Genomic DNA, 18,259 nt, shown 5'->3' on the forward strand with positions numbered 1-18,259 from the left:
CACTTTTTTATACTTATCACTTATCACAACGTACCCCTTTTATGGGTTTTCAGATAGATATTACTCGGGACTCCAGAAACGTCTGGCCCGAGAAGCGATCCTTCCTCTTATGAAATTACGCACGAGAAGCCAAATGCCTCATACCTTTCAGCCTTTACATTCGTCATATTTCGGATTCATCCGAGATTAATCGAAGTACACACATATTAAACCCGGCAACAACGACGTATACAAATTCGTTACAATTTATATTTGTTTGACAAAAAATGATTTAATTTAGTGTTTCTAAATTCACGTAAAAAGTCTTACACTAAATTTAGAAAAATTGTATTATATCAGTATAAAAATTATTTGTTGAATATATTGGAGTAATGTTTTAATTTTTCAGTCCAACTATTCAAAAATAAAACTTCTACAAGGAGAAGCGGAAGGCAGCCCAAAGCGGAAAGTGAAAAAATGGAAGATGAAAAGTTAAAGGAAAAAAAGAAAAAGAGTGGAATAAAAAAAATATCGCAAAGAATAGTGCACAGACTTTAGAAAAGAATGAGGAAGAAATAGATGAAGCAGAGAATAAAGAAAGAGAAAAGAAAGAAAAAAGAAATCGAGAACTAAAAGAGAATGAAGATAGAGAAATAAGAGAGAAGAAAAAGAAAGAGAAGAGAGAGGAGAGAGGAGGAGGAAATTGCACAGGAATAAAGAGCAAGTAAATTAAAGAGTTCTTGTGGAGGAACAGCCAACAATTGGATCTTATAAAATCACAAATTATCGTTGCTGAATCTATCCAAACACAACTGGGGAAATTTCTGGAAAAAGAAGAGAAGAAAGGAAATGGCGAAATAGAAAGAGAAGACTAAAATTAAGGAAATGAAAGAGAGGATGGAAGATGGAAATACGCAGGAGGTAGAAAAGAAAAAAGAAGAGATAGAGAATAAAGAGAAAAAGAGTCAAGAGATGATGAAACGAGAAATTCAAAAATGAGATGAAAGAAAGATGTGAAGAGAAAAAGAGACAAGAGGAGAAGCAGGAAGAAAGAAAGGAAAGAAATTTAAACAGATAGAATCCAAAGTGAGGTATTTAGAAAATAAAATTAACAAGAAAAATGAAGGATATTCCTCTAGAGAAGAGTACCTCCGTATGAGGGAATTAAATATTGAGAGAAGAGAGAAACAATTACTCACATTACAGCGAGCAGCAGTTTCTCAGCTGCAACCCATAACAACGGTAAGAAAATTTGGTTTTCAATTTTTTTAATTCTATAAATTTCTTTTTTCTGTTGATCGTCCGAGTTTTTGAGAAAATGTTTGTTTCACATTTTAAAAATTTAATGAAAAGAGAAATTTTGAGTTAAATTATAGCAAATTTTTGTCCAATATAAATTGTTGAAAAATAGTTTTATCTGCTTTCCAGAAATACCGAGGAGGCCACCAAAGTAGCAGTCGAGGGGGTTATCGTGGAGGTAACCGTGGAGGAAATCAAAATCGAATTTGGGGACGGACTCAAGATAGTTTCTGGGGAGGATTTCGATGTCAACAACCTGTTCGAAATTTCTTTACGAAAACCGATCGAGGTCATCCCTATGGAGATTACAATTATAATAACGGACGCAACTATAATCGCAGTTTTTAAAAATTGAAAATATCAGACATTTTTCTTATGTTTTGAATGTTCAAATGAACGAAATCTATTTATTTTTTCTTTAAATTTCAATTTTGATTGTTATGATTTCGCGTTAGGTATTTAAAAAAGAATGTATAACAAATTTAATTGTTTAATTTTGCTCTTTATAAGGCTGTAATTTTTAAAAATATTAATTTTGGCTAAAAAATTCGTTCATTTGAGCGTTCAGCAGTGGGATTACTAATAGCGCTAGTCGCTATGTAGCGCTTTTCGTTATTTAGAATTTAAAACTTACATATTTTTAGTGAAATTTGTTCCAAATCATGACCAAAATAAAATACCGTTGACAGTTTTTTCAAAGCTTAAACTGCAAGATGGTAATTTAGAAGAAAATATAAACATAACCCCTCTAGATAAGGACATTGACATAGAATTCATGTCAATTTCCTAAAATATTTTATCTACGTTGTAGACATCGAAATCCTCCCCAGAAACTATCTTGAGTCCGTCCCCAAATTCGATTTTGATTTCCTCCACGGTTACCTCCACGATAACCCCCTCGACTGCTACTTTGGTGGCCTCCTCGGTATTTCTGGAAAGCAGATAAAACTATTTTTCAACAATTTATATTGGACAAAAATTTGCTATAATTTAACTCAAAATTTCTCTTTTCATTAAATTTTTAAAATGTGAAACAAACATTTTCTCAAAAACTCGGACGATCAACAGAAAAAAGAAATTTATAGAATTAAAAAAATTGAAAACCAAATTTTCTTACCGTTGATTTGGAACAAATTTCACTAAAAATATGTAAGTTTTAAATTCTAAATAACGAAAAGCGCTACATAGCGACTAGCGCTATTAGTAATCCCACTGCTGAACGCTCAAATGAACGAATTTTTTAGCCAAAATTAATATTTTTAAAAATTACAGCCTTATAAAGAGCAAAATTAAACAATTAAATTTGTTATACATTCTTTTTTAAATACCTAACGCGAAATCATAACAATCAAAATTGAAATTTAAAGAAAAAATAAATAGATTTCGTTCATTTGAACATTCAAAACATAAGAAAAATGTCTGATATTTTCAATTTTTAAAAACTGCGATTATAGTTGCGTCCGTTATTATAATTGTAATCTCCATAGGGATGACCTCGATCGGTTTTCGTAAAGAAATTTCGAACAGGTTGTTGACATCGAAATCCTCCCCAGAAACTATCTTGAGTCCGTCCCCAAATTCGATTTTGATTTCCTCCACGGTTACCTCCACGATAACCCCCTCGACTGCTACTTTGGTGGCCTCCTCGGTATTTCTGGAAAGCAGATAAAACTATTTTTCAACAATTTATATTGGACAAAAATTTGCTATAATTTAACTCAAAATTTCTCTTTTCATTAAATTTTTAAAATGTGAAACAAACATTTTCTCAAAAACTCGGACGATCAACAGAAAAAAGAAATTTATAGAATTAAAAAAATTGAAAACCAAATTTTCTTACCGTTGTTATGGGTTTCAGCTGAGAAACTGCTGCTCGCTGTAATGTGAGTAATTGTTTCTCTCTTCTCTCAATATTTAATTCCCTCATACGGAGGTACTCTTCTCTAGAGGAATATCCTTCATTTTTCTTGTTAATTTTATTTTCTAAATACCTCACTTTGGATTCTATCTGTTTAAATTTCTTTCCTTTCTTTCTTCCTGCTTCTCCTCTTGTCTCTTTTTCTCTTCACATCTTTCTTTCATCTCATTTTTGAATTTCTCGTTTCATCATCTCTTGACTCTTTTTCTCTTTATTCTCTATCTCTTCTTTTTTCTTTTCTACCTCCTGCGTATTTCCATCTTCCATCCTCTCTTTCATTTCCTTAATTTTAGTCTTCTCTTTCTATTTCGCCATTTCCTTTCTTCTCTTCTTTTTCCAGAAATTTCCCCAGTTGTGTTTGGATAGATTCAGCAACGATAATTTGTGATTTTATAAGATCCAATTGTTGGCTGTTCCTCCACAAGAACTCTTTAATTTACTTGCTCTTTATTCCTGTGCAATTTCCTCCTCCTCTCTCCTCTCTCTTCTCTTTCTTTTTCTTCTCTCTTATTTCTCTATCTTCATTCTCTTTTAGTTCTCGATTTGTACTTCGATTAATCTCGGATGAATCCGAAATATGACGAATGTAAAGGCTGAAAGGTATGAGGCATTTGGCTTCTCGTGCGTAATTTCATAAGAGGAAGGATCGCTTCTCGGGCCAGACGTTTCTGGAGTCCCGAGTAATATCTATCTGAAAACCCATAAAAGGGGTACGTTGTGATAAGTGATAAGTATAAAAAAGTGCAAGAATTTTGATTGTAAGTTAATCCAAATTTTGTATTTGTAGTTTTTCATTGGGGATATATAATATCCAATCTCTCTTTCACAAAATCGCTAAACACGTGGTGACGCCATCGCCGAATTTCTGGGTCTGGTGAATATTGTGAGAATTTGACGATAATTGCATGTCGAAATACGACGAACAATCATCCAGACGAACCTCAAATTTGTAAAGGTGAAGTTTTTGGGCGCACGAAACATCGAGCAAATAACGAAAGATAAGTACTGTAAATCTAATATATCTCTATCTTGAGATTGCCCGAAATCAACGGGAAACATTCAAGTCAAAATCGATCTTCCTCTTACATTTATATGTTATGTGTTGTATGTGTATGAATGTGTGAATATTATAATAGATATATGAGACGGAAATTATAATAGAAAATCTTTTTATATGAACAAGAACCGCTGAGTATTATATCACAATAAATTTTAAATTGACTTTAAGTTATTTACTCTGAAAATAATTAATTAATTACCCTGAGATTCTTACAAAATTAAACAGGGACCTTTCAATAAGTTTTGTGCACTGCAAGAAATTTTTTGGATGCAAATAAATAATTATTTGCATATTGTAGTAAAAATGCATTCCTGAATTAAATAAAGTTCTCTCCAAATTTGAATTAACTGAAAGTCGCTGATTGGATGGCTAAAAGTGTGCAGTTGATTCAATCAGCGTATATAGGCTGAAAAATCAGTAATTATTCGCTGTTTTTTTTAGTGCGCATATACTGTTTAAATCAGCTGCATACTCATCGTTACCTAGACAGCTTTAAACGATTTTTAAAGAAAGAACAGAATAAAGATGAAATAGATAAAGCAGCGAATAAAGAAAGAAAAAAGAAATGGAGAACTGAAAGAGAAACAAGAGAGAAGGAAAAGAAAGAAAGAGATGAGAGAGGAGGAGATTGCACAGGAATAGAGAACAAGAAAGTTGAAGATTTCTTGTTAAAGAACAGCCAACAAATGGATCCTACAAAATCCAAAATCTTCAATGCAGAATTTATCCAAACACAACTGGGAAAATTTTTGGAAAAAGAAGAGAAGAAAGGAAATGGCGAAATAATAAGAAAAGAGTAAAATTATGGAAATGAAAGAGATAATGGAAGATAGAAATACGCAAGAGGTAGAAAATAAAAAAGAAGAGATAGTCAGCAACGAGATAATGGAAAGAAATAAAGAGAAAAAGAGTCAAGAGATTATGAAAAGAGAAGAAGAGAAATTCAAAAATGAGGTGAAAGAAAGAAGTGAAGAAAAAAAGAGACAAGAGGAAAAGAAAAGAGAAGTAGGAGGAAAGAAATTTAAAAGAGTTACAGTCAAAATTGAGGTATTTCGAAAATAAAATAAATCATCAGAATGAGCGAAATCCCTCTAGAGCTGAGTACCTCCTTATGAAGGAATTAGATATTGAGAGGAGAGAACAACAATTACTCACATTACAGCGAGCAGCATTTTTTCAGCAACAACCCATACCCGTTGTAAGAAAATTTGGTATTCTATTTAGTTAATTATATAAATTCCTATGTTTTTTATTGATCGTCTGTGTTTTTGAGAAAATTTTTCTTTCACAATTCAAAAATTTAATGAAAAAAGAAATTTTGAGTTAAATTATTGAAAATTTTTTTCGCCAATATTATTTGTTGAAAAATAGTTTTTTCTAATTCTGCAATCAAATTTTTCTCTGCTTTCTAGAAATACCAAAGTGGCAATCGAGACGGTTATCGGGGTGGTAACCGTGGTGGAAATCATAATCGAATTTGGGGACGGCCTCAAGATATTTTCAGGGGAGGATTTCGAGGTTAACAACCTGTTCGAAATTTCTTTACAAAAAACGATTGAGGTCATCCCTATGGAGATTACAATTATAATAACGGACGCAACTATAATCGCAGTTTTTAAAAATTGAAAATATCAGACATTTTCCTTAAGTTTTGAATGTTCAAATAAACGAAATTTATTTGTTTCTTTTTTCACACTTGGCTTCAAGTAGATTTAGGTTTTGCAAAAATGGTGACGAAATCGGGAAGTGGCATGTTATTCTTCCTTATTTAAAGGTTTAAAAAACGTAAAGACCAAAATCTTAGCTGATCCTTTTCTCAAGTTATTGTAAAATTAAAATTTTTTTAACGAAATTTATATAAGATAATAAGAGAATAATTATTGCACATTAGTTTAATTAAAAAATTTAATGATTTTAGTAACAATTAACTATCTTAAAAATAACAACGAAGATATTTTTCTTAATTATTTTAGTTTTAATTAACAAATTTAACACATTGGAATCATCGACAATTTTCTCAAAGGTGTTTTGAAGAGAACTCGATTACTGCTTTTTTGAATCGAATTAAATAGGTAGGATCGTCAATCAAATTAATTTTGTAACGCTCCCAAAACTTTAAAAATTCTCGGTGAATTGATTCACCAGCCTGTTCTGACCACAAACCTAAACCACGATTTCCTAAAAAACTCAAACTTTCTTGAATGTGTGATGTTTTTGCAAAACCTAAATCTACTTGAAGCCAAGTGTGCTTAGAGGTACGGAAGCTACCGAAACTTTAAAAATCCATGTCGCAGTAACACACATTCAAGAAAGTTTGAGTTTTTTAGGAAATCGTGGTTTAGGTTTGTGGTCAGAACAGGCTGGTGAATCAATTCACCGAGAATTTTTAAAGTTTTGGGAGCGTTACAAAATTAATTTGATTGACGATCCTACCTATTTAATTCGATTCAAAAAAGCAGTAATCGAGTTCTCTTCAAAACACCTTTGAGAAAATTGTCGATGATTCCAATGTGTTAAATTTGTTAATTAAAACTAAAATAATTAAGAAAAATATCTTCGTTGTTATTTTTAAGATAGTTAATTGTTACTAAAAACATTAAATTTTTTAATTAAACTAATGTGCAATAATTATTCTCTTATTATCTTATATAAATTTCGTTAAAAAAATTTTAATTTTACAATAACTTGAGAAAAGGATCAGCTAAGATTTTGGTCTTTACGTTTTTTAAACCTTTAAATAAGGAAGAATAACATGCCACTTCCCGATTTCGTCACCATTTTTGCAAAACCTAAATCTACTTGAAGCCAAGTGTGTTTTAAATTTCAATTTTTATTGTATCACAATTTTAAATGTTTAATTTCGTTTTTGCCTTTTATAAGGCTTGAATTTTTAAAAATATTGATTTTGACTAAAAAAATTCGTTCATTTGAGCGTTCAGAAACTTGTGGATGACATCAGTCATAAAAGGAATCTTTTTCATTTTCTTCCAATTGGTTGACCTCTTGTCAAATTTTTCGTCATATTAATAAATAAAATTATTCTTAATTTTTACTTAAACTCAAGGTTTTGAAAATATTTATTTCACAAAAAACCTACTATTTTCTAATTACTTTTAAAAACCACTTTCTCAACTTTTCTTCTAAATATTGTAACGAAATTATACTTTTTTGGTAGCATATGTGTCCTGACGCGGTGAAAGGGACCTTATGGTCCAATTGCAAATTGTACTTTAAATGTTCATAATAAAAAATGAATTGAACAAAATAATTTCTAATTTTTGGAAATCAAATTATTTGTGTTGCTCTTTCATTTCCAAAAACTAGAAATTATTTTGTTCAATTCGTTTTTTATTATGAACATTCAAAAGTACAATTTGCTATTATACCATAAGGTCCCTTTCACCGCGTCAGGACACATATGCAGGTCTCGGAAATTTCTACTTTTTGGACTTTTTTCGACATATTTGAAAAAGGCGACTTTATCGACTTTTTTTCAAATATTGCAACAAAAGGAAGTAGATATACTTCTGCACCGACATTTACAGACATTTGAAATAAAAAATGGTTCTAATCCATTCTAATCGAGAAACTTCTAAAGAGATACAAAGAAAAAAAATTTTTCCCGAAAATTCCCCAAAAACTTGTCTCCCAAAATTTGTAAATTTTTTTCAAAATTGAGAAACGAATAAGTATATTTATGAAGTATAAGTTGACATACAGAGTTTCACTATATCTCCTGATCATACGGTAAGTAGAAAATATTTTTCAACTAAATTTTGTTTTCTTAATATTTAAATAAATTGTTTAATTATTTAATAGAATAATAATTATACAGATATTATTATCAGAATAAGGAAACATCACGTGTTAATGTCATGAGTGGTTTTTTGCATGGATGATAAAAATAGTTTCATAAAATTCAGAGAGGAATCATCTGGAGTGTAATATGAGACATGTCAGCATATTATATTATATTATGTATAAACGTACAGATGAATGAACATATGTTTTTTAATGTCTAAATCATTCCCTTGGAATAAATATATGTATATATTTTTAAAGAAATCTAATTTTAATTTTGCAAACTTATCTGTATAATAATTAGAAAAGGAAAAAATGTATTACTTAAAAAAGATAGAGAATGAATTAAAGAAGTATAAAATGTGAGGGTTAACTCTCCAGTTTCCATAAAGTCTCTGGTAGTTGATTTGTATTGAGATGTTGTGACTGAGTGTTTGCGTTAAACATAATAGTTGTCAGTGTAAGAAAATACCATTTAAATAATTTATATTGTGGTTGAAAATTTTAAGGAAAATGGTAGGAAAATTGAAAAAGTTAAACAGAGCTGCTAGTTTTTTACCAATCAAAAAATTGAGTGAATTGATCCTTAATGAATATTATAATATTACAGATATTAAACAAACAACAACAAAATTTGGTTTAAAAATTGTGGCTGAAATTGATAGTGAATATGTTGTCTTTCTACCACAAAGGATGGTAAAGGTTCTTGAAAGAGATTCAGAATCATTTACTCATTTACAACAAGCTGCGGAGAAAAGAGAATTACAATTAAAATTTTTGGGTGGAAAATACAATTACTTTGACTTTGTATCTAAAGCAGAATAAAAAATGGCATATCTTCCTCTTGATCAATTACTTCTTTCAAACACATATAACTTAAATACCTCGTATACAAAACAAGTAATTATTGGTGCTGAATTAAAGAGCAATTTATCTATAAAAATAAAGTTATTAAGCAGCCATCCTCAAACACCAGTCTCATTCTCAATACTAGAATGGATTTTTCCTTTACAACAAATTAAATTGAATATTATTAAAACAATTGAAGAAATTGTATATCAGTGATTTGAATTACACCAACTGACGGCTTTGGAATTACTTTTCATTCCAAGGCAATTTGTAATGAAGTTTTAACTTACATTCAAAAATTCACAAGCAAAATATCACATGAAAATTAGAAAGTAAGTATTTCTTCAGTTTTCTCATTATGTTCCTAATTTTTTAAATATAATTTACTTAGTATATATTTGTTATATATGTTTCAGAAAATTCTGTCCAGAACCTTTTACAAAGTGAATTTAAAATTGAAAAAAACAATTCTAGTGAATCCTTAAAATTAATTGATTATTTCAAGAAGAAGTAGATGATGATTTATCCAATGAAGAAAGGAATTAATTAATTATAAACATTTAATGTATTCATGTTAGTTATGCTAAAATATATATTTAAAATGTATTTTTATAATTAGATATTACTATCGTATTTATATTAATGTTTAAATTAAAGAAAACACTACAGAAATATACCATATGTTAAAATGATGATACTAATTAGATATAAATAGAAAAAAAGATGATGTAATATCTTAATATTTATATTAGAGGAGAATAATTTTTGAACAATAAATATATTTTTAGAAATTCTTCAGTTTATTTATTTAAATAAGAAAGTTTTACATATCCTTATTTATCCAACTATTATGAGAATTATCAAATCCTAACCATTTAACATACATTCGATGACGATGTTTTTTTAATATTTTTTCAATTAAATAAATATCTGGATTTTTAACTATAGCAATTTCTTCTTCATAAAAATTACCAGCTATAGGTCTATTTTAATAATCTCTGAGCAAGTATGTTACTGGTTTAGTATTGTTTACCCGATCAATTGTGAAAATTTCTGTTGTCCAGTTGGGTGAAAAACCTTTCTCAAACATATGTTTTAGTTTACTTATTCTAACTTCATCTCCTTTTCTAAATTTCGGTTTCTTTTTCGAAGATTTTACAACAAATGTTTTATAAACGTTAAACAAAATTCTCTTTTCATTATTTTTGTTTACATCTTTTGGTTTTATTTTTATGGTTTGGTGCTTAGTGTTATTGTACGAAAAAAGTAAATCTTGCAAAATACCTAACCGTTTGTAATTGCCTTGCGAACTAAATTGCATCCACATTTTATTTTTCAAGGTACGATTAAAACGTTCACAAATCGAAGCTTTAAGATTACTAAATGTGGAATACATATTTATTTTATATTCTCTCATGAGATTTTTGAAATTAATATTATAGAATTCTTTTCCTTGATCCACGTGTAGGTTTTTCGGCACCCTGCTTTGGTCCAGCACTGTCTTCATTGCAGCTGAAATGTCTTCACCAGTTTTATTCTTTACAGGAACAGCCCAGGCGTATTTTGAAAAATTGTCAATGACCGTTAATATATAGGTAATTTATACAGTAATTTTGCATTTTCACCGAAAGTTTTCTTTATGTAATTATAATGGAAGTCGTATATTATTATTTTTGATATATCTAAAATTGTGAATCCTGTGTAAATTGGTTTATTAAACATCACTTTTGTTTTATTCATTTCAATAATAACCATATCTTTATCGAATACAATACAGCTATGAAAATTTGGTTGAACGATTAAATTTATAGCACAATATCTTCCTTCCCATTTTGTCACTAGTTTTACATCTCTATGTTTTCTAATATTTTCCATAGTTTTTCCAAATACAGAGTTATTCATTAATTTATAAAAAAAATTTTCAAATTCATTACTTGACTTTTTTCTACATTCTGTGTTTAAATCAATATATGGCTTCAACCATGATTTTTGTTTAAATTTCAAAACTCTATGTATTTGAATTAATTTGATTCCCAATGATAAATATTGTTTTAAATTTCTATAATGAACTATATATCTTTTCTTTGGTAATAAGTTTGGAATTAATTTTGGAAGTGTGCATTTTGAAAGTGGAGGTATATAATGCTCGGGACATAAAGGGAAGTCTTTATGTAAATTATGAAGTTCAACAGGATATTGAAGATCAACCTCAAGAATATATACTTCTGAAGATTCATCTAAAATAACCAAGTAAAAGTCATTCTTATATTCTTGAAACCATACAAAGTCTTTATATGGCAAATATTCACTCATAGAAGCACCATACTGATTGTTGACATCAAAATACATTATATAAGACTCTAATTCAGAGGGATTAAAATCTTTTTCCATAAATCTATTATTCACTTTCGCATATCTATTTGAGCATTGGGATACTCCACCTCTAATACCTCTTTCAATGAAAAGTAACATTTCTATATCTGTTAGCAAATCAAGTTCTACGTTTGTTTACTTAAGCATTGCATCGAATGCCAAACCTGGTGCAGTATAAGAATGGAGCGGATCTAACTTGTATGTTAAGAAGCATGTTTTTCTAAAATTTTCGAAAATGTCAGCTAGAAGTAAAACATCAGTCTTTAAATATAAATCAGAGTATTCACCTAATATTTTCAAATTAAATGTTTCCCATACTTTACAGGCATGATTATAGTCCTCGTCTGAAATATGAGAGTCATTTAACTTAGAATAAAAAGATTCCTTAATCGGTAACTGACATTTTTCTAATTTCTTTCAACTATTAATATATTCATAAGGTAAGACCCCCTTTCTTGTCAATAAATTGAATTCATCTAAATTACTACAATATTTTTTTGTGATTTCTTTCTTATTATTTTCAAGGTATGAAGATAACTTTTCTAAACTACTGGGCATGAATCTAAATGAGTCTAAAAATCGGAATTTTATTTTTGTATTTTCTACATCTTTTGTAAAGGAAATGAATTTTTCTTTGTTTATTGGTAATAATTTAATACCACCCTCAAAAGATGTTGCAAGTTCTCTTATAATAAAATGTGCATCATATCCAGACAAGTTATGAAAAATTACTGGAATAACTTGTGAATCTTTATAGTTTACATTACAACTTTGATGTGCAGGACCACGATATTTTCCTGTAAAATGACAATGATCTCGGTGCTTCATGTCATCTTCTTTAAAAGTTTTTTCACATATATGACAATTTGTTGCTGTATTAAATTGCATTTGTTGTGAAAAATTTAAATTTTCCATTGGAATTATATTTGTAAAATAAGAATTTGCTTTTACAGACAATTGCTTCAATTCATTCATGAACCATTGAATACAATCCGATCCTCGAAATATTTTAAATTCAGAGAGTGATTCATCAAAGTTACAGTGTAAATTGATAGCTACACTTGTCGGAATATGCTTTAGATATGGTGCTGTATTCACGTATGTATTTGTTACAGGTTCTAAAAGACTTTCAGTTTCAGCATATATAACAAATGGAACATGTTCTTTATTTTTGTAATTTTTAAATTTTAAAATATTATCATCTTCGTTTGCAATAAAAACTCTACACTTATTTAATTTTTCACAATCAGGAGTATGTTTATTAAAAGAGTGCTCATGTGTAAAATGACATAAACATCTATCACAAAACCATATTCTATGACAATTTTTTGTAATCTGTGAACTAACTAATCGAGATAAACCGTTGATTAGTGCAAAATGATAAATTCTCTTGAATTGAAAAATATCATCATTATCATCATCATCAAAGTCAATTTCATTATTTTCAATCATTAATAAGTGATATGTTGGTTCATCTGATTTATATTCACTTAAATAAAGTGGAACAATATCATTTTTTTTTATTAATTTTATCAATTCCATAAATATTAATGGTTAAATTGTTTAGTTTTTCAAATTTTGAAATGTCATTTAGAGAAATAGGGAAATTTATATCACCAATCTTTAAATCAGTATCTTTGAAGTGTGGGTATGAACTAGTGCAGGACACATTACTCTTTGCTGGATAACGTTGGGCAATAATTGATCATAAAAAACAGAATTGATCATTATTTTTAATATTAATAACAGCTCTTTTATTGATTATAAATTGTGGCATTTTTATAAAACTTGATAATCCAGTTGAAAGAGGAACGTATTTATTAATATTCACATTTAAATTTAAAATTTCTTTCAAAGACCACCCTGACTCATTCTGTTGAAAATCATCAATTTTAACAAAAAGTTTTTCTCTAATTTCACTCTCAAACCATTTATCAAAATTTGTTGATTCAAGAATTTTTGAATTTTTTGTGTTAAAAAATTTGACATCATCAATTTCTCTACCATTTTCTAAAGCACTATAATTTGCTGCAAAAACAACATTAATTTTCAAATTTCCCATTCTTTGGGAAACCTTCAAAAATTCTTTACAATAGTCAAAATTCATTGTGAATTAATAAAAATTTATCTGTTTCTTGATATTTCACATCGGACATAACAATACAATGTAGTAATAAGAAATTCTTCCTCACTCTTTTATAGTCATACATTTTTCTCTATCTCTTTTTACTAAATATACTTCATCATTTTCTAAGAGATTTAGATTGAATCATTATTGTCAGCTGATGTGAAAATAAATTAAAATTCATGCAAAAATTACATCTTGAGAGATAATAATACTAATAATAATAATAATAATTGTAATAATTAATAATAATTAATAATAAATAATAATTTATAATAATAATAAGTATTTTATGTCTTCTAATTTTATTGTGCTGACATATCTCATATTACACTCCAGATGATTCCTCTCTGAAATGTATGTAACTATTTTTATCATCCATGCAAAAAACCACTCATAACATTAACAGGTGATGTTTCCTTATTCTGATAATAATATCTGTATAATTATTATTCTATTAAATAATTAAACAATTTATTTAAATATTAAGAAAACAAAATTTAGTTGAAAAATATTTTCTACTTACCGTATGATCAGGAGATATAGTGAAACTCTGTATGTCAACTTATACTTCATAAATATACTTATTCGTTTCTCGTCGGTAATTGTCGGTAAATGTCGGTGCAGGAATCTGTATCTAGAACCGGCACTGTATATCTACTAAAGGACATTTTTTGTATACAATGCAAATTACTTACTTTTACAGTGTAAAAAATAACTGCAGACAAACATTTCAAAATTTAGGTTTTTTAATTAAATTTTTCTAAGATAATTAAATTTTCGATAATATATGAATAAAAAGATTCTAAATAGTTGAAATTTTTTTGAAAATAATTGATTTTTTAGAAGTATTTTATTGAAATGTTTGAAAACTAAATTTTGAAAAATTTTAATTGCAAATTTATTTTAATTTAATTCAAATGAATGAATCCTGAAAAATTTGAAAGGAAAATAAAAATTAGCTTCAAATTAGTATATTATTAAGTAATAAAAGTTAGGGTAAACAACGATCACTTCGAGTCAAAGAACTCGAGCACTCCTTTTGACTTGGAGTGATCGTTAGTTATCCTAACTTCTATTATTGAAAACGACCGAGTGATAAAAGCAATTTTACTCTATATTATTAAGCATTTAAGAAATTAATTCTTAGAATTTTTTATTTTTAAATTCAATTTTTAATATTTTAAATTACATATTTTGGACAATTTAAGAATCTGTAAAAAATTACATAACAATTGTTTTGAAAAATTAAGTTTAAAAAAAATTAATTACATTTTAAGGAAAACAATTATTTTCCAAATTTAGAGAAGAATTTATCAAATAATTTTTTTTTAAATTGTGCAAAAAAATTTTTTAAGAAATCCAATTATTTAAAAAAATTAACATTATCGACAAGTAAATTAAAATTCTTAAACAACCGTGATTTTCATAGCTTATATGTAATTAAAAGTCTTCAAAATTTGATTATTTTTAATATTTTTCAAAGTTTCTTTTTTTGAAAATTCAATTATTAGTTAAGTAACTTTACTATATTTTAATTATTTTGAAAATTTTTAATTGATATGTAGTCTACTATTAAAAAATATTAAAATTTTTTTTTTTTAAAACTAATTGTAAGAGTTTAAATAATTTTATTTAACAAAATTTTTATTTTTGAATAATTGAATTTAAAAGTCAGCGGAAAATCAGGAAAAAAAACAAAATAAATTTTTCGTGATACATTAAATTAACGACATTTTCGACTTTTCCTAATCTGTAATCTACTGAAGCGACTTTTTAATCCTTAAATTCAATCCAAAGCCCGTGAATGCAATTTATTTCGATTTTTATATTAAATAATTGCTTTAGAGAGTACCAAAAAATCTGTCAAGATTTTTGGGAATAGAGAATTCCCTACCATAGAGATGTGGTAACACGATACATAATATAAACACAAAAACCTTTTATTGGTCTACAAAATCCATGCAGTTTATGTGTGATTGTAACTTGCACTTGTCCGATTTTTTTGTATGGAGTGACATAGATTTTAAACCTTATGATTTAAAAAATGTTTTTTTGTGTTTTTTCCCGAGTAATTTTAATTTATAATAAATAAAAATCGTACAAGTGCGAGTTTAACTCTGAAAAACCTATAGGGCTCCGTACACGACATTAACTTTTTTTATAGTATTAAAAATTCGCATACGTTATAATAATATATGCATGTGTATATTAAATAGTGTAAGAAATGGGAAGAGGAACAAATTTTCCAAAATAAAAAATTGTTCTGTTGCTTATTGTTGCATTAGTTTATTTGTGAAGCACATATTATTATGTATGCGAATTTTTTTGTACTAAAAGAAGTAAATTTCGTGCACGGAACCCTAGGTTTTTGTGTGAATTAAGCTCGCACTTGTCCGTTTTTTGGAATATTTAAAAAAATATACTTCCGTCCTTTTTAGCTGATAATGATGAAATCTAATCGTCTCTGTTATCTACGTGTAAGAATACGTATGTGTACCAAAATATAGAAGTTAAAGGGGGGTGGTTAGTGTCATTTTTTAGAATTTTAACAAAAGCAATGTATTTCTCATCATCTTTGGTCCTAACCATAAACTCTAATCGGTTTAGCTATAATACTCATGTAATATCCAAGTAAAAATAAGCAAGGTAGAATCAGCATACAAATTCCGAAATACCCTGAAAATTAGAGTCTATTTTAGTGGCCTATACCGAATCTAAATGCTCCCATAGATTTCGGGATATAGCATGTTCAGATAACTAAAATTACTATTAGCTAAATATTATATACCCGTTTTACATTTCTGTCTTAGTTTCTGCTAAAGCTCATATTATGATTTTGATAGTAAAAGAAAATGTATAATCTAAGAATATGAATTTTATCAAATAATCAACAACAAATTTTTATTTAAAAATTGACCTTGACCATTTATTTTTTTTAATCAAAAATTAGAAAAGTTAATGTTATTGATATTCTAGTGCAACATCATATCTCACAAGTTATAAAAAATTTAGCTATGTAATATGTATGCGTTAAAGATTGTAATTATAGGTTCAAAATTAATACATCACAAAGAGCGACAAAAAATGTCTTTGCTCTCTGTGTCAAATCAGTGTATAAAATTACTAATAAATGTCAAAAATTCGATTCTCTTCATAAGAATTAACATGGAATCAGTTCGGTTTGAATTTCGAATCCATATAAAATTCGATTTTTTGCACACCTCTAGTTTTATAAAACTTAAAAATCTTTTGCCAGTCAGCAAAAATTTAATACACTGATTTCGGAACTATAGTTCTAAGGGACAGGATTTTATTTTTAACTGAATTTATGGCACATATATAACCCAATAAGGTCATCTCCACGAGAAAAATAATTTAGTGAACTTTACATAACGATTGCGATCTAGCAGATACAACCATTTACGAAACAGAGTTCTGTAAAATGTGGTGAATAATACAGGATAAAGTTCAGAAGTTGTGGAATGTTTATTCCACAAATTCTCAACTTCAACATTTCTGAAGTTAATTCTGTATTATTCACCACGTTTGACAAAACTCGGTTTTGTGAATAAAACATTGTGAATTTTACTAAAATCTACACGAAAAAATACACAAGTTTTATCAAATGATTAGGGGTGTGTAAAAAACTCAAATGGTCGAGACGAGCCGAAATTTTTTCGAGCCGAGCCCAAGTTTGGCTCGAAAATCGAGTACTCGAAACAATTCGAGAACTCGAAAATTTGGAGTACTTGAATGAGTTCAAGCACTCGGGTAAATCCGAGTAGCTACTCGAGTGAGTTCGAGCATATTAAACGTTCAATTTTCATTGTTTTTCAAAAATCCCTAAATAAGACAACAGAGAAATAAATAACTACACATTTAAAATTATAAACTCATGAAAAAAAAGAAAATGGCTTCAAATATTATGTTGTAATATTTTAGTGAAAAAACCTTTGTGTATCAAATGATGAATTACTACGTCTATAATTGTAGAAGTTGAGGGGGGTCAGAAACATTTTTGGAAAATTATTCGCAATATTTTTTTGCAATCTACGTGTGAATTTATAACATACATGTTGAAATTCTTTACTGTTGCGTATATGAGCCGCTGGAAAGTAGAACGATACACAAAATTTTGACCGCCACTCCATGCTAATTCTACAGGAGTCAAAATTTTATATGTCCCATGTCCATGTGCCAACTGGGAAGTATGGTTACTTTAATCACCTGATTTAATCGCCTGATCGTAGAAGTGCATATAGCGGAACATATTAATCTTCAACAAATCCCATTTGACCGAAATTGACAATTAACCGAAATTCACTTCGACGAATCACCAGTTGTCATCAGCTTATTTGTTCTAATGTTTATTTAACCGAAATAAACTTACCTCGAACTACCATTAAACCGAATATTCATTTGGCTTAAAGATTATTTAACCTCATTTTCATTTTGCCGAAATCTTATTTCAACGCATTTCAAATTATTCTATTAACTAGCTAAAAGAAACGCACGTAACCGCGCGTGGTATCTATAATTTTTTATGAAAAATTAAAAATTTATTTTTATTTGACGGACACTTATTGGAATTTTGATCTCACAAAAATAATAATATTATTTTTGTAATCGTTACTGTATTACTATTTCAACATTATGGTGTTATAATAATATAATACCTATTATTGCACAGTCAATATGACCTTTAAATTTTGTACTCAAATAAAGATTATATGCTACGATCATCCAATTGCCAGCAATACATTTAAATGACCCATCTCAGGATGCATGCAGGGTGAATTCCTATTTTGTTTACCACAAGGCCCATGAACTTAAAATCGCTTTACAATGTTAA

This window comes from Leptopilina boulardi, unplaced genomic scaffold (assembly GCF_019393585.1).
Source record: "Leptopilina boulardi isolate dan_hultmark-lab unplaced genomic scaffold, ZJU_Lbou_2.1 LbouV2_190, whole genome shotgun sequence".
Classification (NCBI taxonomy): Eukaryota; Metazoa; Arthropoda; class Insecta; order Hymenoptera; family Figitidae; genus Leptopilina; species Leptopilina boulardi.